At 34.4% G+C, this 27217-nt stretch overlaps 1 pseudogene across 1 annotated transcript; it reads left to right on the plus strand.

Moving 5' to 3' along the window:
• Positions 1-2707: 2707 nt before the first annotated feature.
• On the plus strand, positions 2708-7012 carry LOC143561481 (putative monogalactosyldiacylglycerol synthase 3, chloroplastic; annotated as a pseudogene). The gene is made up of 8 exons (XR_013140311.1): positions 2708-2971; positions 3930-4108; positions 4712-4903; positions 4948-5116; positions 5310-5534; positions 5618-5680; positions 5765-5839; positions 6568-7012. The product of XR_013140311.1 is annotated as a putative monogalactosyldiacylglycerol synthase 3, chloroplastic (transcript).
• The last annotated feature ends 20205 nt before the right edge of the window (positions 7013-27217 follow it).

The following is a 27217-nucleotide window of genomic DNA, read 5'->3' on the forward strand; positions in this document are numbered from 1 at the left end:
TATATATATATATATATTGAAAGTTCGTTTGGTAATGTCAATTTTCTCAAATAGGCCCTGCAACTAAACGTCCTTTGCCAAATTTCAAATCTCTAACAATAGAGACGGTGAGAATAAGCACACATTGGCAAATGAATGCAATTAGGTATTATCTATTACGTGTCCGGTCTTTTAATTGCATGTTACTTAGAAATTTTATGCAAATTAGTTGTTTTGTTAACAGACGTTATGTGCTTGTTCTGAATTGACTTATTTTTAGCTACCACGGAAGTATAATAATATTGACCATTACATTTCATTTTACTTTTGTTTAATTTGTCGAGTGTATCGATTTTTATACCAACTTTTGATATTAATATGTAAAGACAATCTATGTTAAAAATTATAACCTTAATCGAGTGTAAGTTTAAAAGATAAATATCTTTAGTTATACTGAGAAAAATAAATAGCTTACCCAAAGTTTGTAATAAGTCCTTGGCTTATAAAGTGGTTGTAAACAAATAGATCAAACACATAAAACAGATAGGTTTTCTTGCCTTTATCCCTTCGTAAGGGAATTTTGTTGTTCGTGAATGTTAGTTAATATGCTAAACGAACGCAGCCGAGTCATAAAGAAATGAACACAAACGAATATATACAAACATAAATAAAATACGTGTATCATTCAATTGCATTTGTTTGTTAACACGTTAAAGGAACACAAACGGACATATACGAACATAATAATATGTGTTTGCATGAATATACAACATACATATATAGACGAGCATTCAATACAAAACCAATTTCAAGTAATTTCTGCCATACTTATCTCTCTCTCTCTCTACTTAAATTTGGTTACTATTATTTATTATGAATAAGATTAACAAGTGCTATTTGGTTTTTGCAATACTTCACTTATACTTGGTTCATTGTTGAACATACGTGCATTACACAAACGAACATACATATCCAAATGAACGAAAAGAAACTTCAATGAAGAGCATAAGAAGACGTAAACGAGCGCGGATGAAATAATGAGACATATATTCATTTTCATTAGTTTAAATTAATGAATAAATAAAAAATGATGTTTATATTCTTTCCTTTATTAAATAAAGGAACTCCCCATCATTGAAAACTCGACTGGTTTACCATACTACCCATAAATATACAATAGCTTGTAAACAACAAAATTTGAAACCTCCAAAGCCAAGGCAATTTTGAATTTTGGAGAAATGATTGATGTTTTGTTGGGTAGAAATGCCACATAAACCACATGGTTTGTTGAGGCAAAGGAATTAAGAATAAGAAACTCCATCGTTCATGAAATGTTAGCCATAAATGTCTAGGTAACAAGTTCCAGACAGATGACATCTATTCAATCCTGAGATAAAATAATATATAATCTTGTTTATGTCTTATTATTATTATTATTATTATTATTATTATTATTATTATTATTATTATTATTATATTATATTATATTATATTATATTATATTATATTATATTATATTATATTATATTATATTGAAACTTGTTATATTTAGAGAAAAAAGTATGAAAACATGTTATCTTAATTAGTTATCGTTGTTAAAATAGTTTACGAATCGTGGCTCATTAAAAAACTCGTTAGAAACTCAGCCAAATTGTTCGAGCTTGTTGATTCAAATAAGAGTTGTTCAAGCGGAGTTCTAGCTGATTTGATATAAGTAACTCGTTTGTTAACTCGTATAAACTATTTTAGTTTCTTGGAAATATTAAGATGGTATTATTATTAATTTGAGTTTGTTGTTAATTTCATAATTTGAATTGTGAGCCTCTTTATAAAAAATAATAACAAAACTAATAGAAAATAAGAATAAAGGAGTCAATTCGTCTAGTTATAAGCTGACCCAAATTAGAGTCAAGCCCAATTATACAATTAATATTACTTGCTTTAAAAAGGTAGCTCACACACTATATACATATATACAACCGTATAACATGTTTGCCGTATCATGAGATCTCATACGGATCCTTTGATATGTCGAAATTTATGTTATTGCCCGCCCGTATGAGGTGTCATACGAATTGTTATACTAGCTTGTATAATTTTACCAAAACTAACTAATTTTACGGTGATATGACATGTCGGCAGCCAAGCAAACCGTATGATGTAGAAATTTGTTTTATAAGCCTCATATTATACGACATATTTATTTAGCATGTAAGTGGTTTCCAAAAGTTATATGGACAGTATAGCCTCGTACCGATTTTAAGGTGGTTTATGTCTAGCATCACCAATTTAAAGTCCACCGAATTAAGGTAGGCAAGTTCGTTACTATAAATGCACCTCTTCTACGGCTGTTTGCGGCCGATAACCAATTCCTCCTGAAACCTGACCTGGCCCATCAACAACGTTATAAAAGATCACCAAACGAGCATTAACGTAGTATCTCTCCACTTCATCCTTCTTATAACAGAAAACGAACTTCAATGGCTTAAAGACCCTGAGAACTGACCGATCGAGTTGGTGATACATAAACAAACCCATTTCCCTTTGAAAATAATCTTAAGGTATACGCATGTTGCCTCATTTTTTAACCATTTTCAAGAACTCCATTCGTCAAATCAAAGAAAAATCAGCAATATTTCTTCATTTTTGTTTTTGGGGTTGTCTTAAATTCAAGCAAAAATCATTCTTTTTGGGCTTTCTTGAACTGTTTATGTGTGATGAGAAGAAAATGGTTAGGCCACCCGAGTCTTCAAGCAGTCGGTTGAAGACTGTGTTTGAGAGGATTGGAGCGTATGGTTTTGTCGGTGGCGGCAGTTGGAATAGGCTGGCATGTGAAGATGAGGACAGGCCTCCCACCAAGGAGATGGTGGAGCGTGAAGCAAAAAGAACAAAAAATGTGCTTGTTTTGATGAGTGATACCGGCGGTGGCCATCGTGCCTCCGCCGAGGCCATCCGTGATGCTTTCAAGATTGAATTTGGAGACCAATACAGGGTACAATTTCTAGTTATTCACTCAAAATCTTTAAAAAGAAAAAAATGGTATGTTCTTATAGATACACATCGTATAAGGTTATACCGGCCGTGTAAGTTTTATACGGGTCGCATAACATTTTACACCATGCTATGGCTGTACCAATCAGTTTCAGTAAAGTTATATGGACCGAATCTTTGCAAACTACCTAGTATAACAACTATATGAAACCTTTTTTCATTTTATATGGGCACGTATAACAATTTCCACATATTATGCGGGTCGTGTAACCTTATATGGCCCACATAATATGTGAAAAGTTATACGACATATATGATATTGTTGGGGTACAACCTAACCCAACAAATTAAAAAGAAGTTGAAAGAAATTCCATTATTTTAATTTCTTAAGGAACCTTTTTAAGGAAAAACGAATGTGTGAAATTGTTTTAGGACCAAACATTTGGACATAGGCCGCAACTAGTCTTGATTCATGCTATTTTGACATTTTTAATGATTATCCGATTTCAATATGAAAAGAGTTTTAATGTAGAATATTCTAAGAAAGCATAAACACTTGTAATTACTGTTTTTAAGGAGATACTTCTAAGAAAACATAAGCCTTTGTAATTATTGTTTTTAAGGTGGTTATATAACCAACTAACCACCCCCTTTTGTCTATCTCACTACATTTTTTAAGCGCTACGTGCAAGTGATTATAGTGATTCTTTCAGTGTTCTACTTAAAATTGATTATGTATTGTATGCATCATGTTCACTAAAGTTTATGTTCTTGTTGAGAGAGTTCTTCAGGTTAATGAACAAAATGCTGTTAAGAACAATACCTTGAGGTCTATATGAGCTAACCTGTAAACTTAGTTGAATCTTGAATAAATGATTTGTTAGAAAACTCAACAATCATTTACTATTTCTTGTTTAATGTTGATTCATATATGTTAATTTTTTTCTTCCATTTTATAGATATTTATCAAGGATCTTTGTAAAGAATACGCCGGGTGGCCATTAAACGACATGGAAAATCAATATAAGTTCATGGTTATGGTTAAACACGCCCAACTTTGGAACGTCGCGTTTCATAGTACGTCCCCTCGTTGGATACATAACTCGTATCTCACTGCTTTTGCTGCCTTCTATGCCAAGTATATTATTTTCTATTTCCTTTTACAACTTCAATTCAGCGTCATTGATTGATCACTTCTATGTTTGTAATGATAATTAAGCTAGTTTGCCTTTAACCATAAAGACTTCTTGCCATGTGTATGTTGTGTTTTATCTGATCTCACTGATTAGCATGGTATTTGTGAGCCCCTGAGTTTTCTAAGGACAACTTTTCACAGTTAAAACACCATATTTTATGCCTAACACGGTTTCGATTCTTTGTTAATAAACTTAACTTTTACTTGACACACAAATATACCAACCCTAGACCTATATTTATACTAACACAATAACCCAATCCTAATATGAGTCAAACTCTATTAAACAAACGAAAAAAACTAAACAATAACCCTACCCAATGAACTAAACATATATTTTAAACTCCACCTAACTTAACCTCATTTTTATCTTTATCTTTTCACATGTGAATTCAGTCATGATTAACTAACTCCATCATTTACTACTTACTATAGCATTTTGGGTGTTTTTATGTTTAATGACTTAATCAAGACATTCCTTTACCTTATTAGTGGCATTTTATTATTTCTGATTCTTTTACGTTTTGACAAAATCTTGACTTGAAGGGAAGTTGAAGCCGGTTTAATGGAGTACAAGCCAGATATCATCATCAGTGTTCATCCTCTTATGCAACACATTCCTTTATGGGTTCTTAAATGGCAAGGATTAGACAAGAAAGTCATCTTTGTGACAGTTATTACAGATCTTAACACATGCCATCGAACATGGTAAACGTTAAAGTTACTTTATCCACATAACTAACTTCCAAGTATGCAAAATGAATCTTGATAACAATTTTGTGTCTTTTCACAACTTCATTCATAACCAGGTTCCATCCCGGGGTTGACAGATGCTACTGCCCTTCAGAAGAGGTAGCAAAGCGAGCTTTACTAGACGACCTTGACAAAAGCCAATTGCGTGTGTTTGGCTTGCCTATTCGACCTTCTTTTGCCCTTGCTGTCCTCAAAAAGGTTAAATCTTTTTTGCACTATCTTTAACTATCTCAATATAGGTGATTTTGACCATAATCTTGGATTCCTTAACCACTAATAAGGGAGTACGGGGTTGGGGACACAAATATAGATACTTTGTTTCTTGCATTTGTAGCTTTATGTACTTTAAATTTATTTTGGCCTAATTTGGAGTTCTACATTGTTGTTATAGGATGACTTAAGGGTGGAGTTAGAAATGGATCCAAAACTTCCTGCGGTCTTGTTAATGGGAGGTGGTGAAGGGATGGGCCCTGTGAAGAAGACCGCAAAGGCTATTGGAGAAGCTTTACTTGATCAAGAAACCGGAAAACCATTTGGACAAATGGTTATAATATGCGGTCAAAACAAATCTTTGGCTTCATCTCTTGAATCTCTAGAGTGGAAGATTCCGGTTAAGGTAATCGTATCCAACCAAAAATCTAAATTATGGCCCATTTATTAGGCTATATTCATATGTTTTTACATGTATTGTTGTTGTAGGTTAGAGGATTTGAAAAGCAAATGCAGAAATGGATGGGTGCTTGTGATTGCATTATAACCAAAGTATTTTTATTTAAGTTTTTTTTTGGTACATTGAATTATATCATATAATATCGTTTGAGACAATTTTTTGAAATAAACTTGTATGTGGGACCCAGTACAATTGCCAAGGCGTTGACCAGAGGGCTGCCATTGATCCTCAACGACTATATCCCTGGACAAGTATGCATACCTTCAAGTTTATTACATTGATATGAGTTTAGATTGGTAAATTTATATCAGAATGCAGTGGCGGACATACCTTATAAGGAGGGGTAGCGCCTCAACTTTTCTAGTGGAGTGGAAAGTTTACGTTTTGTGTATTACGTTTCCCCTGAAAATTATATTACGCTACCCCTCAAAAATTTAGAAAATCCCAAAACTTTACAATTTAAAGTTTTAAAAGCCTAAGATGATAAAAAGCATACAATTTAGCTAAAACTTAAAAGCCAACTTAAATAATCGGCTGGAGGTAGGCATGAACGGGTTACCGTGTGCCGATACAAAACGCGTAACCAGGCACCCGTATGCGCTAAACATGTGATCTGGCGTGGAGACGCGCGTAATGCTAAACTAGGCCCGGGATGCGTGAAACGCATAACAAGGTGGTTGTATGCGTGAAACGCGTTACTGGGCGCCGTTACACTCGAAATGCATTACCAGACCCGCGAAACTGGTAATTTAACGCCGGTACATGCAGTGCGCAACCAGGTTGGGGAAGTGCGAAACGCGTTACAGAGCCCCCATACGTGCGAAACGCGAAACCAGCTACTCATACGTGCTAAACGGTTACAAATATTTTTCGTTAATGTATGGTCAAAAAAAATTTTGCGCTACGCCTAAAATTATGTCCTAGATCCGCCACTGCCAGAATGCATGTATATAATGTTATGTGTTGAATGTATGAACAGGAAAAGGGAAATGTGCCTTATGTGGTGAATAACGGGGCGGGTGTTTTCACCCGAAGCTCAAGGGAGATGGCTAGAATTGTGGCGGGATGGTTTAGTAGCAATATAGGGGAGCGCAAAACAATGAAGAAAAATGCACTTAAACTATCTCAACCAGAGGCGGTTTTGGATATTGTGAGGGATATTCATGGGTTAGTATGCTAATGTGGGCCCTCATGGACTCTCCATACGTTCTCACAACATCATATTCGAGTCTAATATGAGTTGATATGTTGTGGTATTTATATGTAGTTATTACCTATCATTCTTGGATGTTCAAGGATTTTTTGGATGTCAAAATGTAAATTGTAAAAGATATGTGTGTAAAAACTGTATGGCCAAGAACACAAGTTAGTAATAATATTTATTAGATATGTTATAACTAAGTGGCTCATTTTTCTTTGATATACAAAGGGGCATTAAAGAATCATATTTTTGTTGGAGAGGGGCAACTTAACCATTTTCAAGACATAGTAGAATAAGAGAATACTTCAGAAAAGGAAAACTAAACGTAATTATTGAAAACTAAAAACCAGCACAGTTCACAAACATAGTGATTTAAAATTATATAAAGAATGGATACGATGATGAAATTTAAAAAAAATTAATAAAGAACAAGAGAAATATGCCTAATCCATCTAAATTGAATAGCCAATTTGCTAATGTTCAAGTGTATTCCTACAATTCATCACAGGTGGGAATAGTAAAACAAAATTATATTTTAATTGATACGTAATTTAAATTTAAAAACTTTATTCTTACAATTCATCACAAGTGGGAATAGGAAAGAAAAAATAAAAATAAAAATAAAAAACTTTCCCCCATGTTCCTTGTTTTTTGTTTTCTTTTTACTTCTATTTTTTTTTCTCATTATTATTATATCCACTTCCGGAACCACATCTAATAATCAGTATCATCCCCTGTTTGCACCATTGTAAATGTCTACCGACAATTTGGTTTCAAATTAAGTGTTGGTGGTGCATGTTACAAATTGCGGTACACCATCTTTTAGGACCTTTGTATTGATGCCAAAGTTCTAGATCACATTAAAGTCACAAAAGTTACTGTTGGGATATTTTTTGTCTATAAAAAAACCGAAAAATTTATTCTCCATGAGTTTCATTATTATTATTGTTTTAATAATAAAAGAAAAAAATATATACGTATGAAGTTTGTTTAGTTGAGTTCTTAGGCTCACCAGGCCACAAAAGTAATACTGGTGTTTGTGTTTGGGCTTCGTGACTTTATTTTCAAGAATAAATGAAGTCTGGGGTTTTTTATGGGATTCGCGTGAGACTCAAGAAAGAAAATAATAAAGGGTTTTTTTTGGTGCTCTACTTCGGCCGACTTAAAACATAGAATATATATTTTATATAGAGAGAACATTATTTTCTTTCTTGATTTGATCCACTGTACGTGATATGGTCGAAAATATATATATTATTATATAAATATTCCCTACTATTTTGAATACTTTTGAGCCAAGTTTTTATTGAATATTATTATTATTTGGTTCGTATGTGAGTTTAATGGTTTCTAAAGACGACAAGCTAAAATGGAGCACTTTTACTAAACATGAGACCGACAAATAAAAACATTAAAAAAAGGACTTATTTATTATGATTAATTATATATATTATATGTTAAAATTTACTACCTTAATAATGTTGATTTCAATCAATTAGCAAAATGGAGTTTTATGCATCAACGTGGAATTCTTTAAATAATATTTTAAATTCATTTGAATTAATTTCATGTCACATATATGAAGACGGAGCAGTGTGCTGTGCGCCATGAAAGAAAAAGAAGAAAAGAATCAATTTATTTTTGGGCTGAACTACAGTTATGCGGATTTGTGTAAATTTGGGCTTTTGAGGTCGGTTATATCATTACAAAAGAAAGAAACGAGACCAATATATATATCTCAAGAAAAGAATTATTTAGAAGAGAACCCTACACAGGGGCAGCCGCAAAGAAAGAAACAAAGAGATAGAAAGCCATTGGTTTAAGCAAAGAGTGTTTGGGTTTAGCACCTACTTAGCCAAGCATCATTATTATTCGGTTTGATTTTATTGTTTTCTTTTTGAATTCTGTTTTTGAACCTTATTTATTTGGTTTGTTCTTGAGTATGGTTGTTGGTTAAACCCCTAGACCACCTAGGTTTATGATGAACTTTTGTTAACGTTGGATTTTAGTTTGGACTTTGCTTTTGTTATGGTTTATGATTAAGTAAGAGGTTTCTTGTTATTTATTCGATGCATATGTGTGCTTAGGATTGTTTGTTGAGTTTTATTGTTTCATAGTTTCCTTGGTGATTGTCTGTCATATGATTGGATTCTGTTAGGTCATCTACTGTGTGTTTTTTACTAGTTTATGGTTGATTTGCAATAAAGCCATAGGAACATTATTAATAAATCAAATAGGCCTAAGTGTGCTGCTAATCTAAATAGCTGAGAGGTGATAGATTATATGATAAGTCTTGGTTGTTTAAGTTTGCTAGATTTAGTTCTTCGTAAGGAGTCCGTCTAGATTTGATTTTTCAGCCTTGTTTATCTAGTCGAGTGAATACTTTAAACTACCTTTGATTTTCGCGCTGTAAGGTAGGATTTCTTATAGAGGTACATGTCATAAAATAATTAGTGATCGTAAGCGAGTCTACTTAAGCTGGTGTTTTTAAGAATTTAATAGAAATCCATAGGTGTCTTCTTGAGAATGGTCAGAGGTCGTGTTTGGGTTTTCTTTTAAGCGTCTATTTTACAATCCCAGTTCCATAACATGCATTTTGCAACTAATTGATAATTGATACATTAGGGATTCTAGCCTAGGTGGTTGCTTGTCATCATTTGAATTAAGTCTAGGTTTAAGTCATCTTTAAGTCTTAGTGATTAATTTAATATTAGTTCAATATTAGATTTTAGTAAAACCCCCCAATAATAATAAATAAATAGTTGTGTCTAGAGTTAAGTCTAAATTTTGCAAGTTAACGTAATTTAAAGAGTCCTGTGGGTTCGATATCCGGACTTACTTAGCTGTACTAGAGTCGACAGGTTCGGTTAGTAGTTTTAGTTAGGTTAAGAGTCTAGAATTATTACTTAGTGTCTAGATTAGTGTAATTTTAGTTAATAATTTTATAACTACTTTTAGCACATCAGTACGCATCAAAGAAAAGGTGTGAACAACTTTTGGAGTTTTCATTCCTCTTTGGCCGATAAATAGAGAGAGAGAGACGAAGAGAAGTTTTGGTGCTCTAAGTTTTCTTTGGTGTTTTGGTGAAGATAAGAGACATTCCAGAGATCGATATATTCTCTTGTTGGTGGTACCTCTTACTCCTTCACTCTTTTGTATTTGATCCATATACTTGATGTTAGTTTGTGCCAAGTATATGATGATTTGTGTATGCCTCTAGTTTTACCTAAAGAAGACTTTGTATTACCTTTATTGGTGATAGTGGATTTGAAGCGGCTCTAGTAGTTCCGTTGTTTTTACTCTCGCCTTGAGAGGTTTTCCACGCTAAAATTTTGTGTCCCTTTTAGCATTTAAATTATACCCTATTTTTTTGCATCCTCATTGGTTCATTCGGGTCGGGAAAAAGTTTAGCCTAACGAAGATTAATTCCACATTTTTGTTTACCTTTCGTGGCTAGGTGGTCGTTTTTCCCAATGGAGTGGTATTAGAGCTTCGGCTCTTGTTCTTGGGTTAAGACTTGTTTGAACGATGGAAGCTAATACAAGTAGGATGGTGAATTTGAATGGTTCTAAGTATCATGCTTGGAAAGGCAAGATGGAAGACCTTCTTTATGTGAAGGATTATTATTTGTCTGTGTTCACTACCGATAAACCTGAAGATAAAACTAATGAGGAGTGGAATATTTTGCATAGAAAGGTTTGTGGGTATATTCGGCAGTAGGTTGATGATAATGTTTTGAACCATATTAGCGGGGAGATTCATGCTCGTACTTTATGGACCAAGCTTGAAGAGTTGTATGCTCGGAAGGTCGGGAACAACAAGTTGTTCTTGATAAAACAGTTGATAAACTTGAAATACAGTGATGAAACTCCTGTTACTGATCATTTGAACACTTTTCAGGGTGTTATTAATTAGCTTGCTGGTATGTGTATTAAGTTTGAAGACGAGATACAAGGTTTATGGCTTCTTGGTACATTACGGGATTCTTACGAGACTTCTAGGACATCGTTGTCCGACTCCGCAGCAAACGGTATTATTACTATGGAATTGGCTAAAGGTAGTATTATAAATGAAGAGATGAGAAGAAAGTCACATGGTTCCTTTTCACATTCAGATTCCTTAGTTATTAAAAGTAGGGGGAGAAGCCATAGTAGAGGTCCGAGTGATAGAGCAAAGCACCGTAGTAAGTCCAAAGGGAAATTTGAAGAATTTGAGTGCTATCATTGTGGTAGAAAAGGGCACACGATAAAATATTGTAGACCATTGAAAAAGGAGAACAAGAAGGCTAATTACAACAATAAAAAGAACAACCACAAGAAAGACGACGGTGATGAAGGTACTTCTAAAACTAACACTGCCACAGAAGAGTTTTATATTTGTTGTGATTATGATAGGGTGAACATTGCACATGATGATTCGAGTTGGGTTGTTGACAGTGGTGCTACTTGTCGTCTGACATCACAAAGGGATTTTTATTCATCTTATACTCCTGGTGATTTTGCGAATGTCAAGATGGGTAATAATGGGCTATTAGAGATCGTTGGTGTTGGGGATGTTTTCTTGAAGTTTGATACTGGGATGGAGTTGGTTTTACATAATGTAAAACATGTTCCAGATATTAGACTTAATTTGATCTCCGCAGGCACATTAGATGATAATGGTTTTCACAGTACCTTTGGTGGTGGAACTTGGAAGCTCACTTGTGGTTTGTCGATCGTGGCAAGAGGTAAAAGAACGTCAAAGTTATAAATGGCACATCCAAAGATTTCCAAAGACTCGGTTCATTTATTGACGAGTTCTGATGTGACCGATATGTGGCATAAGAGACTTGCTTACATGAGTGAAAAAGGGATGTCTATTTTATTGAAGAAAGATGCCTTGTACGGTGTGAAAGATGTTCATTTAAAGAAGTGTTCTCATTGTATGAATGGTAAGCAAAAGGAGAGTTTCTTTTCATAGTCATCCGCCTCAGAGAAAAGAAAGTATACTCGACTTGGTGCATTCAGATGTATGTGGTCCTATGAAGACTAGAACACTTGGGGGCTACTTATATTTTGTCACATTTATTGATGATCATTCGAGGAAGGTATGGGTTTATACGTTAAAGTCTAAAGATTAGGTATTTGATGTGTTTAAGTAGTTCTATGCCTTAGTTGAGACAAACTGGGAAGCAGCTCAAGTGTATTCGAACAGACAATAGAGGTGAGTACATTGGTCCTTTTAATGCTTATTGTAGAGAGAAAGGTATTCGACATCAAAGACCACCTCCAAAGACACCACAGTTGAATGGTTTAGCAAAACGGATGAACAGAACGTTGGTTGAAAGGTTTAAGTGTTTGCTCTCACATGCAGGGTTGCCTAATTCCTTTTGGGGTGAAGCTTTAAATACAGCGGTACATTTTATTAATCTTACTCCTTGTATTCCTTTGCATAATGAGGTTACAGAGAGGGTTTGTAGTGGCAAAGATGTTTCATATCATCATTTGTGGGTCTTTGGATGCAAAGCATTTGTGCATATTCCCAAAGATGAAAGATCAAAGCTTGATGTGAAGTCCAGGCAGTGTATATTCCTTGGTTATGGGCAAGATGAGTTTGGATTTAGGCTTTATGATCCGGTTTCAAAGAAGCTTGTAAGAAGTCATGATGTTGTGTTTGTGGAAGATCAGAGTTTGAAAGATATTGAGAAGACACAGGTAGTTCCTCAGTACATTGATGATCTCATTGATTTGGATCTTGTTCCTACTCAGCATACTAAGTCACATCACGAAGATGATATTCAGAATGACGAACAACATGGTACTGATAATGTTGATAATCAAGATCAGGCAGAGTTGGATGAGGATATTCATCCCAAGTTACCAGTAGATATGCCTGCATTAGTCCCACTCAGGCGATCTTCGAGAGACCGTCAACCTTCTACTCGTTATTCGATTGGTGAGTACGTCTTACTCACTAATGGGGGAGAGCCCGAGTATTATAAAGAGGCCATGGAAGATAAGCATAAAATAGAGTGGGTTGAAGTCATGCAAGATGAGGTGGATTCCTTGTTTGAACAATACCTTTGAGTTGGTGAAGTTGCCTAAAGGCAAAAGAGCTTTGAAGAACAAGTGGGTCTACAAAGTAAAGACTGAAGAACATACCTCAAGGCCTAGGTACAAGGCAAGATTGGTGGTCAAAGGGTTCAATCAAAGAAAAGGTATTGATTTTGATGAGATTTTTTCTCCAGTTGTGAAGATGAGTTCCATTAGAATGATTCTTGGTTTAGCTGCTAGTCTTGATCTTGAGGTTGAGCAGATGGATGTCAAGACAACATTCCTTCATGGTGATTTGGATAAAGACATCTATATGGAGCAACCTAAAAGTTTTCATGTTAAGGGTAAAGAAGATTATGTTTGTAAACTTCAGAAAAGTCTTTATGGGTTAAAGCAAGCACCGAGACAGTGGTACAAGAAATTTGAGTCAGTTATAGAGAAGCAAGGCTACCGAAAGACTGCGTCTGATCACTGTGTTTTCTTCAAGAGGTTTGGTGATGATGATTTCATAATTATATTGCTTTATGTTGATGATATGTTGATTGTTGGCAAGAATGTAGAAAGAATCGTTCAGCTGAAGAAAGAGTTATGCAAGTCGTTTTCTATGAAAGACTTGGGGCCAGCTAAGAATATTCTTGGCATTTGGATTACTAGAGATAGAGCTTCAAGAAGTTGCACATGTCACAAGAGCAATACATTGATTAGGTGCGTAGCAGATTCAATATGTCTAAAGTTAATGTGGTTAGTACACCTCTTACTCCCAACTTTAAGTTAACTGAAAAAATTGCCCTACTTCTGAGAAAGAGATTGAAGAGATGGATGGTGTTCTATATGCATCAGCGGTTGGAAGCTTGATGTATGCAATGGTATGTACATGGCCTGATATTGCCCATGCAGTAGGTGTTGTTAGTCGGTTCTTGTCAAATCCGGGTAAGAAGTATTGGGAAGCAGTTAAGTGGATACTTAGATATCTACGTGGTACTTCTAAATTGGGTATTACATTTGGAAATGGGGAGCCGATGCTTGTTGGTTACACGAATTCTGATATGGCAGGAAATAAGGACAACATGAAATCCACTTCTGGATATTTGATGTTATTTGCAGGGGGGCTGTTCAAGGCTGCAAAAGTGCTTTGCTTTGTCTACTACCGAGGCAGAGTGTATGGCAGCAACAGAAGCATGCAAAGAATTATTGTGGTTGAAAAGATTTATGCAAGAGCTTGGCTTTATACAACAGCGCTACATGGTTCTTTGTGATAATCAAAGTGCTATTCACCTTGCTAAAAATTTTATGTATTATAGAAGAACAAAACATATTGATATAAGGTATCATTGGATTAGAGATGGTATTGAAGACAAGTTGTTTGAACTTGATAAAGTTCACACCGATGATAATTGTTCCGATATGTTGACCAAAGCTTTGGTAATGGAGAAATTGAAGATATGTTGCTCGCTCGTGTGGGCGGTGAATTCTTTCTCATGGACAAATAGGGGAAGATTTGTTGAGGTATTTTTTGCCCATGAGAAAACCCGATAAATTTATTCTCCATGGGTTTTATTATTATTGTTTTAATAATAAAAGAAAAAAAAATATACGTATGAAGTTTGTTTAGTTGAGTTCGTAGGCCCACATGGCCACAAAAATAATAGTGGTGTTTGTGTTTGGGCTTCGTGACTTTATTTACAAGAAACAAATGAAGTCTGGGGTTTTATGTGGGCTTCGCGTGAGACTCAAGAAAGAAAATTATAAAGGGTTTTATGTTGTTGCTCTACTTCGGCCGACTTAAAACATAGAATATATATTTTATATAGAGAGTGTTATAAACTTGTAAGTAAAGAAACATCCATATGAATGGATGAACATTTTCAACACAAATTTATTGTGTATGCCCCCTAAACAGTAATAATAGTTGTATATATATGTACCTTATGCAACAAAGGAAGATACACACAATCGAAAGTTACTGAATATATATCTCTCCTATTTTCTTGATTTTTGTCATCTTCAATTGTTTAAAGAATACATTGATAATTGTTGTTATAATTTTAGTGGTAATATTATAACACGTTATCAGCACGAATCGCTTGTGACTTAATCAAGAAGATCAACCAAGTAAGAAGACGTCAATCATAACAAGGTAAACATATAATTAATAATGATTAAAAGGATAACTATAATGATAAAACAAAACAAACATAAAAAACATCTTATTATAAACTTTTACTAATTATGGAACTAATAATTCTCTAAGCTTTACTTACTATCTCTATAACTTTTATTCATGTGCTAACAATTATTTATGTATCATAAACAAGTTCATTATTATTATTATTATTATTATTATTATTATTCTACATACTAATTTTACAACTTATTTAATAGATTATCATTTTTATCTCATTTATTTTATTACTTACATATAAACATACATATATATATATATATATAACCGCTGATGAAACGGTCATATAGCTGTTATAAAACGATTATGTAAGGCCCCGTTCCCGGGAACCCTACTTTCATGCTGGTTGGATTTACTCATTCACATAATTCGGAAAATCAGAGTTAAATAAAACATTTCGTGGAATAAAAGTCAACCATCATACATAACTTAAATACTTTGTCTTAAACATGAATATCATGAATCTTAAACATTAAATATAAATAACACGTGAATCTTCTTTTCTTCGAGCCAGCCTTCTTTTATTTGCCACGTGTCCTACTTTAAGCAACCTGCCGCATTCTAGTCACCTGCGTGCATACTAAAAGTCAGCTACGCTGAGTGAGCTCTAGTTAATTAACATACATTGCATCCACTTATTAATACGCGTCCAAAGATACGTATTAATTAGTTACCTATTCTTCTAATATTCATACATACATACATTCATATAACCTTCCATACTTTATCTGACTTTCTTTAATTAATACCTACGCGTCCTTTCTATATTTTAAAGAGCCTTTCATCCTATAAATTTCGCTGACATTATTAGGTTCCGCAACCCTTTCTTCTTCGCATATATTATTAGGGTCTGCAACCCTATATTCTTCGCAGATATTAGTAGGGTCCGCAACCCTGTATTCTTCGCAGACGTTAGTAGGGTCCGCAATCCTATATTCTTCGCAGATATTAATAGGGTCCACAACCCTTTACTAACCGTTCAACCATACAATCATACATTCGTTCGTTTCATACCCTTATTCCTTCAATTATAATATACTTAATTATAACTACGGGTATACTAAATTAATCATTCAATAATGTTGACATACATACACAATTATATCTACTATACACTTACCATTTAAGGTAAGTGTATTAATCTAACACGTCGTAGTATGCACACAGCCCCGAAAACGTATCACAGAAAAAGGGGCTAGAACTCACCTGTAGACGATTCCTTTCCGAATTAATAGTAATGCCTTTCTTCAAATGCGCCCGCCTAGCTGTTAATAACGTACACATATTAATCTTCTATATTTGTTTGTTATTTATTCTCTAAGTTAACAGGGTTAACTTTTAAGCTAACTGAACTGACATGTAGTCTTCTTAAACCGAGCTTATTTATTTAATATGCTTAACTTTATTTTATTAACGAGCCGGCTTCATTAGTTTGCATCTTTACGAAATTTATTATTATATATACCTTTTTATTATTATGCCTATTTCATTATTATATTTATTTTCATATTCATATATATTATTATACTTATCTCATTATTATTAATTCATATTCTAATCTTTATCTTAGGTTCTCACTTCCACACTTTGTTATTATATTATATATTTCATAAGTTATCATCTGCTCGTACATTCCTTTCTTGATGGGTTGGGTTCTCATATTCGGTTCACATTCTACTTCCATTCTTTTATTTGAGACGGGTCACGGGTTGTTAAATGAGTCAGGTCTCGAGTTCGGGTTCCGTTTAAATCCTTGGATCCATATCGCTCTATTATTATTATTATTATGTATTATTATTATTATTAATTCTATAATATTATTATTATGCTATTCATTTATTTATTATTATTATAATTAAACTTATTATTATTATTATTATTAGGCGTTCCCAACAACGCCCAACTTCCTTATCTTCCTCCTTTCTTTCTCTCCTTCTTATTCACGGTCACCCGCTCACCACCGCCGCCCCACCATCCGGCCATCTGGCGACCCAAATCAGGGTCGGGTTCTGGTTTTGGTTCCCTCATCTTGCTCCATGGCTACACCACCACCGCCACTCTACTTCTACTCCTTTCTTACTTACCCACTGCCGCCACTTCACTTTTTTGACACAACAAAATACATGGAAGATCGGCCGTTTTCTACCTATTTCGGATTACCAAGATTCGCACGGGTCTTCGCACGAGATGCGAATAAGTAACTTCGCACGGGATGCGAATCAGTAACTTCGCACGGGTCTTCGCACGGTATGCGAATCAGTAACTTCGCACGGCGTTCGCACAGGGGAATTCGCATCGAGATGCGAATTGGAACTTGAAGACCATTCGCATCTGGTTTCGCGTCTGCTTTCTGATTTCCGGAGCTGGGGTTTCTACTGGAACATAGATCCAGGCCATATCGCAGCCGTTTGTGACCATCGCGAAGGACCAGCGATGCTTTGGATCAGTGGTTCGGGTTTCCGTTTTGCAAATCTGGTCTTGCTGAAGGGTTGGGTGGTTCGATTTCCAGTTTAGGCCCGGCTGTCAGGATTCGGGTATTGATGAAGATCCGGTTGCCTTGTATTGTTATCACTTGTATTATGCCAAAACCCATGATATTGTTATTGTTATTATTATTGTTTGATTTGTTTGAAGCTTGTTTATTTGGTTCGTTCATGTCATTTTGTCTCGTTTGTTCATTTGTTAATAATCTAAATGAAAAAGAGGATGAAATGAAATGAATACAAAGTTTACCTTTTTTGGTGATTAACTAGATCTTGAATATCTTGGATGGATGTATTTTGGAATTAGGAATGTTGTGTACAGGAGATTTCGTGTGTGTATGGGTGTGTGTATGATGATTGGGAAATGATGGGGGAATGATGAGGGTAAGGATGGATTTAGGGTTTTAGGGGTTTAAATTGGCAAAGCCCAAAGGCTTTTAGGCCTAATTCACTTTCAAGTCCATTAATATTAATAAACTCATCCTTTCTTATTATCTAGTTAACTAAATGATGCAATACGGCACGTAGCTAAAACAACTCGTTTATTTAATAAAACTAAATCTAAAAAACCCGGATGGTTATAAATTTTTCACTACAAATAACCAATTATCAATCTCAATCTTTTCACAAATACAAAACTATTCTCCTCGGGAAGACCCAAGATAATATTTTTGAAAGATGATTCACCCAGTTTTGATGTTAGCCACCATAATGATGATAATATTATTGTTCTTAATTTGTAATCTCTCACCTAAGGAGTTTGATTTTTTCTTTTTCCTTTATCTACTTATTGCTCTACCTTTGTATTTTCTTTCAATTTTAATAAGTATGCAATCCTAATATTTATCTAATTTGTCTTTAGTAATAAAATGACCAATATTGCAAAGCTTGAATTTTTGGCTCTCAAAAGTCTGGAGATAACTATATGCCATGGACAGCAAATGTCAAAAGACACCTTAAATCAATGGGTGTGTGAGATGCAATTAATGAAAATAACACATTGGATGACCACAATAGAGCAAAAGCTGATGTCTTTATTCATAAACATGTAGATGAAATACTTCAGTTGGAGTATTTTAATTATGATAATCCAAATGTTTTATGGAAATAATTAAAAGCAGATTTGATCATCAAAGGGATTCATTACTCCCTACTGTTAGAGGCGAATGGAATAATCTAAGGTTCCAAGATTTTAAAAAAGTGAATGATTACACATCTGCTCCATTAAATATATGTTCAATACTTGAATATTGTGGACAAATTATGTCCGAGGCAGATAAGTTAGAAAAAACTTACTCTACTTTTCATACATTAAATATAATTTTGCAACAACAATTACGGTTGCAAAATTTTCAAACATACTCTGATCTGAATACAAATCTCATCATAGCAGAGAAAAATAATGAGCTATTAATGAAAAACCCAAGCTCGTCCTACAGGATCATTAGCCATATCAGAAGCAAATATTGCTTATAATAATGATCATAAGAATTATGGACGTAAATGGGAACAAGGTCGTGGGCGCGGCTGAAACTATTTCAATAAAACCCATTTTAGTGGTCGCAACCACTCATTTAAATTGAATAATAATCGTGGGCATGGACACGGTCGCGATTGTGGTCGTAGCCAAAAGGCTAATAATTACCACACTAACCAGCAAAACAAGTTTAAAAATGATGCTGGTACGTCCCAGAATGATGGAGGTTCATGTTTCAGATGTGGAAATACTAATCATTGGGTAAATACTTGTTGAACACCTTCACATCTATGTGAATTATATCAAACATCTCTGAGAGGAAAGGAAAAGGAAGTGAATCATGTCGAAAAAATTGATGATACCGATATTAAATTGAATATCTCAGATTTTATCAATGAATTTGAACCCTGAAAGTGATATTGTAAAATCACAATGATAATTATGTATTTCCTTTCATGTTTATGTCTTAACTATGTTTAATTACTTTTCCTTTCATGCAAAATAAAAGTCTCTTGTAATAAATTTAGGAATATATAATATATGCACTTACTGTTTTTCTTTATAGTAGAAAATGCTCTATTTTCTCCAAAATTAACCAGAAACTTGTTGAGTTTCAAGAATATATATCATAATGGATATGATACCCAGTTGAGGACTGTTGATAATGAAAAATATTTACATAAGTAAAGAGAAGTCATATATTGGAAAGGCTACCAATGCTTCATTCTGGTTTGCATTATACATATATAAATGTGCCTCAAGCACATATGCAGTCAAAAGAAACTGTTGTGATTCTTGTATCATAAACTTATGGCATGACAGTTTAGGCCATCCATGTAACGTCCTCGTCTCGATAATAAATAAATAAAGTATTACGGGATTAATTTAGTTATCGTGTCGTGTTACATTATTTAAGTTAATCAAATAATATGTAGAGTATAGGTAGGATTAAGAGAGGTTATTGGACTTATAAGTAATTATGGGCCTAATAGCCTTTGGGCTTTCCCTATGTAAACCCTAAACCCTAATTTAATCCTTATCCTCATCATTTTGCCATCATCCTCCCAATCAGTGTCACACATATCCATACACACAAAAACCTCATGTACACCAAACATTCCACAATCCACCTTTCTATATATTCAAGATCTAATCAAATCTATAAGGTAAATATTATGTCTATTTTCATTTCTTATTAAGATTAATAACAAATTAGTAAACGAAATCTAAAAGTTTACAACCGAGCTAAACCGACATAAAACGAACCGAGGTAAACAAGCTACTAACAAATCTAATAATAATAATAACAATAACAATAACATGAGAAATTGAAAGATACAAATAAAATAATTTGGTAAAAATGGGTTCAGTGAAATCCGGATTCCAACAGCTGGCCGAAGCTAGAACCCGAGCCAGATTTGAAACGTTGAAACTCGAACCACAGGATCCAAAGTGTCTTGTTCTTTACGATAGTTACAAAGGGCCAAGTTATGCCCGGATCTGAGTTCCGGCGAGAATCCTGGTTCTGGCAATCAGAAAATTATCACGGTACCCGATGCGACTCGAACAATCCATTCGCGCGAATGGATTTGTGCGAATACTTTCAAGTGAATGGAATGATGTGCGAATCGATATAGCCATTCGCCCGACCTGTTCCTCGTGCGAATCGTTTGCAAAATCCGATTCGCATCCATGCGAATTCTTTCCCGTGCGAATTCTTTGCCCGGATTTAATTCGCATCCCATGCGAATTGTTGAGTGCGAATTCTTTTATGTGAGCCCTTCTTGTGATGGTCGCCGAAGTTGCTAGAGAAGTGGCAGTGGTGTGGCTGATTTGGGTGGCCGGAGAGAAAGAAAAGGGAATAAGTAGAAGTGGCGGTGGTGGGGTAGCTGTGGTATTTATGAGGTAACCAAAACCCGACCCTGATCGCGGACACTCGAGTCACCGAAAAAGAGAGAAAGAGAAGGGGAGTGGCGGCTGGGGTGTGCAGGTGTAAGAAAAAGGAAGAGATAAGGGTTGGGTGGGGTGGGGTGGTTATATACATAGGGTTGAGGGTCAATTTGGTAAATTGATAATAAAAATAATAATAATACTATTTAATAACAATAATAAAAGGATTGTAGGAATGCGAGGGCATGAACAAAACCCGAACCCGAGACCCGACTCGTCTAACCACCTGTGACCTGTCTCAAGTAAAATATTGGAAGTGAAGCATGAACCGAATACGAGAGTCAACCCGTTGATAAAAGAATTCATTAATAAAGGCTACCTTATAAATATATATATATATATATATATATATATATATATATATATATATATATATATAATAAATAAGAGTAGTAATGAAATAATATAATAATAAATATACCTGATAACAATAAACATCGTTAAGAATGCAAACTAATAAACAATTTAATCTCCAATCAATCACAAACCTTCATTACTCCTTTCAATTACCTTAATTCTAATTCCAATTACCTCTAAACAAGCTCAAATACATTTAACGAACATCCTCTGTTTCACCGGAATTCAAATTCATCATAAAACAAACAATTTCAAGTTCAATTATACGATTAGAACAACAAAAGCATCGAAGATCAGATCCCGTGTCTCTGATACCACTTGTGAGAGCATATGACGGATCTAGATCTTGTGATTACATCGATGCTCATGTTGATTAGGTATACGATTAGGATATATTTACGTTAGTATGTGTACTGTGTGTTTTGAGAGAACAAATTGACAGAGTAACGAGAGGAATCAATGATAAATCAGAACTGTTTTCGATAAAATAGATTACAGGGGTATATATAGGAAGATGACTCTATTCGTTAAACTTATCTTAACGAATAGGTCATTTGTTACAAATACTTTAACGAATAAACATACTTACTTGTTAATACTTTAAATGATAGCGAATGGCCTTCATTCGTTATCTCATTCGTTAAACAGGGTTAACGAATGAGCTTACAATTAAACGAATGTGTTACATTCGTTACGGGGTAACGAATGTAACTTAAAATAGAGCGAATGGCCTTTTAACCATATTTACATTATAACCCCTATACATTAATCTATTACATTAATAACCCTGATAAAGATCGAGACGTACAAAACATGTATTAACAAACTCTCCCTCGTCTCGAGCTCTTTATCTCTTATCTCTAGAACATCTTGGTCTTCCAGTCAACGGAACTGTGAATCTTGTATGCATAACAGACTCTAACAACCTTCTAAAACTGCATAGCAAGCTCATAGTCACTTACGTTAGCAAATCTGATCTGACTAGTAAATACTGCATCGTTGTCAGACTCAGATAAGTTAACTAGCCACATTGGGTCAATCACATGTATCGTCTTTGTGTTAGAACCATGACCATATACAATAACCGCTTCACCTGTATGATTTTCGTAGTACAAATAATTAAACGAGGTGAATAGACTCTGAGGAAATGTCTTCATTTGAACCCTCTTCATCGTCTTTGGCGGCTTTACCTGTAAAATTAACTTTCTCCAGCCTGTGCGAGTGTCAATCTCATCAATATACTTATGAGTAGGCACCTGTGGCTTGAAGAACTTGAAACCAAAACGGATTTCATGTAATAACTGCTTATAGAACCAACTAGCCCACTCATCGTCCCCACGATTCACAAATGGTCGATTAGCTAGTGTTCTCACATCCCATCTGGGCATAGATAAGATATCGTGTGGGCGTTTGAAGTAATAAATGCAATGCTCCCACTTAACGATATATACCTTAAGATCTGAATCAAACTACCATGCCACCAAATCACCTCTTACGTCTTTTGCTGGCTTGTACTTTGTCATCTGGTATGCCGATGCTCGAGCCCTTGCTAACTTGACTTCCTCTTGTTCATGATAACGAAAGGTCTCAATCATCTTATTCATCTTCTTTATGTTAAGCTCGAAACTTGATGTGCTAAAAGTAGTTATTAATTTATTAACTAAATAAACGCTAATCTAGACACTAAGTAATAATTCTAGACTCTTAACTTAACTAAAACTACTAACAGGCAAGTGAACCGGTCGACTCTAGTACAGCTAAGTAAGTCCGGATATCGAACTCACGAGACTCTTTTAATTACATAAACTAGCTAAATTAGACTCAACTACAAACACAACTATTTATATTATGTTGGGGGGTTTTTCTAATAACTAATACTAAATTAATATTAAAATTAATCACCAAGACTTAATGACGACTTAAACCTAGACTTTATTCAAATGATGACAAGCAACCACCTAGGCTAAATGTATCAATTATCAAATAATTGGAAAATGCTAAGTTATTGAACTAGGATCTTAAATTATTCACTTAAAGAAAATCCAAACAGGACCCTTGACCCTTCTCAAGAAGACACCTATTGTAACGATTCCGGCAACTTCAGGTATACCCTAGCCGGAATATACTATTTACGTGTCGTTTAATATTGATTATATGAGTTATAGTACGTTTATACGAGTATATATGATTCACAGTATGAATCATACTCAATTATATAGTGAATCATATTGGAATTTCGATCAACCAATGATCGGTTATTGAAACCCGAACGAATCGGGAATTACATTGTAGACGAAGTATATAATGTTTAGTGATGTTTACGAAGTATTAATGCTTCGGGATAGGTGAATTATAGCACAGAAAAAGGATTTCGATTTAATGGTACGTCGGTACGCTAAACGAAACCTTTAACACCAAACCAAGCAAGAGACGATCAATCAAGCCGAAAAAGATGCGTAATTATTAATAATATGATGTTTTAATGTCATGGGTTAAGTTTTTAAAGTTTTTAAATCAGTTTTATATAAATTTTGTGTTAACCCGAAAAACAACCATTTTAAGCTCGTTTTAAGCCGAATTACGAGTTTAAACGAGAAACGAACTGAACCAGATTATCCACAACATTATCCAGATTGCGTAATCTAGATATGTGGACAATATTGGAGATGTGGGGCCCCCACACACACCCACAAAGGGCCGGCCACCCCCCATGGGTTAACATTATCTTTCATTTTCTTTTTTTTACACAAAAACTCACAAGAACTCTCTCAAATCTTCAAGAATTATTCCAAATCATCAAGTTCTACCAAAGATTTGAAGGTATAAAACATGTTTTAAGGCTTAAATCTTGTTCTTAATTTCATAATTTTTGAGAAAAGGAGGTTTTCATGTAAGAAATGGGTGAAAACCCGAGATGAAACCGATTCTCGTGTGATCAAAGGATGTATACAAGTTATACAAAGGATCTTGATCCAAGTAATTAGTTAAAAGTGTTTAGAATGAATTTTTACGGTTGAAATCTTGTCAAATGAGTTTCCATGTGAAGGATGGGTGAAAACCCGAGATGAAACCGACTCTTGCATGATCAAGAGATGTATACATGTTATACAAGGGATCTTGGCCCAAGAAATGAGTAAAAAGAGTCGAGAACGGATTCTTACGGTTAAAATCTTTATTTTTACTTAAAAACCGACATTTTGAAAGAGATGGCTTGATTGTTGGTATGGTTTGCTTGGTGTGGTGTTGTTGTGCTTGTAAGTGTTGTATCTAGCGGCTAGCAAAGGCTAGAAACCGAGATCCTTGTGATCTAAAGCTAGAAAACACAAGATAGTTCGGTTTTCGTGTGTATGAGAAAGTTGGACAGATTTTCGTGTGCTTAGAGTCGGGTCACGAAATTTCACAGAGATGATCTACACATGAAAATATGAGATCTGTGAATTTTTGGTAATTTTTGGATAAAAGATGAATATTTGGTGAATTTAATGCTCGGTTTTGGCCAAAAATAGTGAAAAATAGCAAAACATGATGAAAAATTCTGGAAAATTTAAGATAAGCTTTTTATCACATATAAAAGTCACCCACAAAATTTGAGCTCTGTTGGAAAAGTCTAAGTAGGCTTTTCGGTGAAACGAGTTCTAGGGCTTTTAGCTCGGTTTTGGGTAAAAAGGGCTTGAAATATGAGTTTTAAAATCTGGAAAAACTCCAGAAAGTTATGAGGATGACAAGGATCATCCCAGAAAAATTTGGTATTTTTCTAAAGTGTTTTGGTATTTTTGATATATTTAGTATTTTAATAAGATTTGAAAATAGATAAATATATGTAAATTTACGAAAATAAATCTGGAAAAATTCCAGAGAGTTATGAGAATGACAAGGAACATTCCAGAAAAATTTGGGATTTTTCTAAAGTGTTTTGGTATTTTTGATATATTTAGTATTTTAATAAGATTTAAAAATAGATAAATATATGTAAATTTACAAAAATAAATCTGGAAAAATTCCAGAGAGTTATGAGAATGACAAGGATCATTCCAGAAAAATTTGGTATTTTTCTAAAGTGTTTTGGTATTTTTGACATATTTAGTATTTTAATAAGATTTGAAAATAGATAAATATATGTAAATTTACGAAAATAAATCTGGAAAAATTCCAGAGAGTTATGAGAATGACAAGGATCATTCCAGAAAAATTTGGGATTTTTCTGAAGTGTTTTGGTATTTTTGATATTTTTAGTGTTTTAATGAGATTTAAAAATAAGTAAATAAATGCAAATATAGGAAAATAAATCTGGAAAATTTTATAAAATGTTCTTTCTGTCAAAATAAGTTTTGAGCAAAATTTCAAGACCCGAGACTAAACGGGTAATTATTTGTGCTAAAATGAACATAAAAACAATTAGTTAAAGCTTAAAACGTGTAAACCGGCAAAGTTCGCATAAGCGAGCTGACTGGTACACGAAAAACTATAAAATAGACCATTTTCATAAATCTAAGTAAATTAAGTAAAAATAAATCATCCGAAAATAATTCGGATGATTTGGGTAATTGTACCCGATGTTACCGTTTCCGACACCGAAATACCGGAAACGGGCCCCGCGGCCAAACGGGGTGTCAAACCGAGCTATAATTTCATCACCTTAACTAAATTGACTGTCAAACTCTAAGCAATGTCAATCTGAGTCCTTAGAAGTGTCACGGGGTTAACATTGTCCCCGAATCGAGTACAGTACTGGGTTAACGATGCTCCCAGATGTACCGATTGAAATGTATTTAAGTTATGGGAATTATAGTAACGACTAGATATTATATTACAGATCCAGGCACGTAGCTGATCCTTATATTATTCACCAACTCACAACAAGGTGAGTTTTCACGAGCCCCTTTTAATGAATTGTTTTAATTATATTTTCCCGGGGCGGAAAACATGTCTTATTTAAAGTATTTAAGTACATACCGATCGTATGGAAATACTTGTACATTTATATATATATGGGCTGATGCATAGAATATATAAAATGTTTATAATGTGTTATTGTTCTGGGGTAACATAGTTCCCAGGGGTTATATTGTTCTGGGGTAACATAGTTCCCAGGGGTTATTATTGTTCTGGGGTAACATAGTTCCCAGGGGTTGTTATTGTTCTGGGGTAACATAGTTCCCAGGGGTTGTTATTATTCTGGGGTAACATAGTTCCCAGGGGTTATTATTATTGTTCTGGGGTAACATAGTTCCCAGGGGTTATTATTGTTCTGGGGTAACATAGTTCCCAGGGGTTGTTATTATTCTGGGGTAACATAGTTCCCAGGGGTTATTATTGTTCTGGGGTAACATAGTTCCCAGGGGTTGTTATTATTCTGGGGTAACATAGTTCCCAGGGGTTATTATTATTCTGGGGTAACATAGTTCCCAGGGGTTGTTATTGTTCTGGGGTAACATAGTTCCCAGAAAGTTATTGGAAATGTTCTGGGGTAACATAGTTCCCAGCATGATTATATTGTTAATAAATGATTATTAAAATGATTTGTCAGTGTTTATTCAAATTAGTGAAACTCACCAACTATTCGTAGTTGACCAGTTTTCTTTACATGTTTTCTAGGTATGCCCAAGTTGGATTGATTGATGTTTGCTTAACTATCTGTGCTACCTGTTGGAAGCTTGCTGCTCTTTGTTTTGTAATGAATTTATTAATGTCTTATCGGTAAAATATGTGTGTAACACCTAGACAGTAATGAAACTCGCAACAATGTAATATATTATAAATTAATGTAGTGGTATTTTCTTTATAAGCAATGCTGTTGATATCAGATGTGTCTGTTGCATCCCGTGTACGTTTCCGCTGCGGTTACGGGGTGTTACAGAACTTGGTATCAGAGCCATTGGTTATAAAGAATTAGGATGTCTGAAAAAGATACCTAAAATATAACCAGTAGCTCAAGTATTATAGGATC

The sequence above is a fragment of the Bidens hawaiensis genome, unplaced genomic scaffold (genome assembly GCF_021521415.1).
Source record: "Bidens hawaiensis isolate Kalapana, Puna unplaced genomic scaffold, B.hawaiensis_p1.1 tig00020689_1, whole genome shotgun sequence".
In the NCBI taxonomy this organism is placed as follows: domain Eukaryota; kingdom Viridiplantae; phylum Streptophyta; class Magnoliopsida; order Asterales; family Asteraceae; genus Bidens; species Bidens hawaiensis.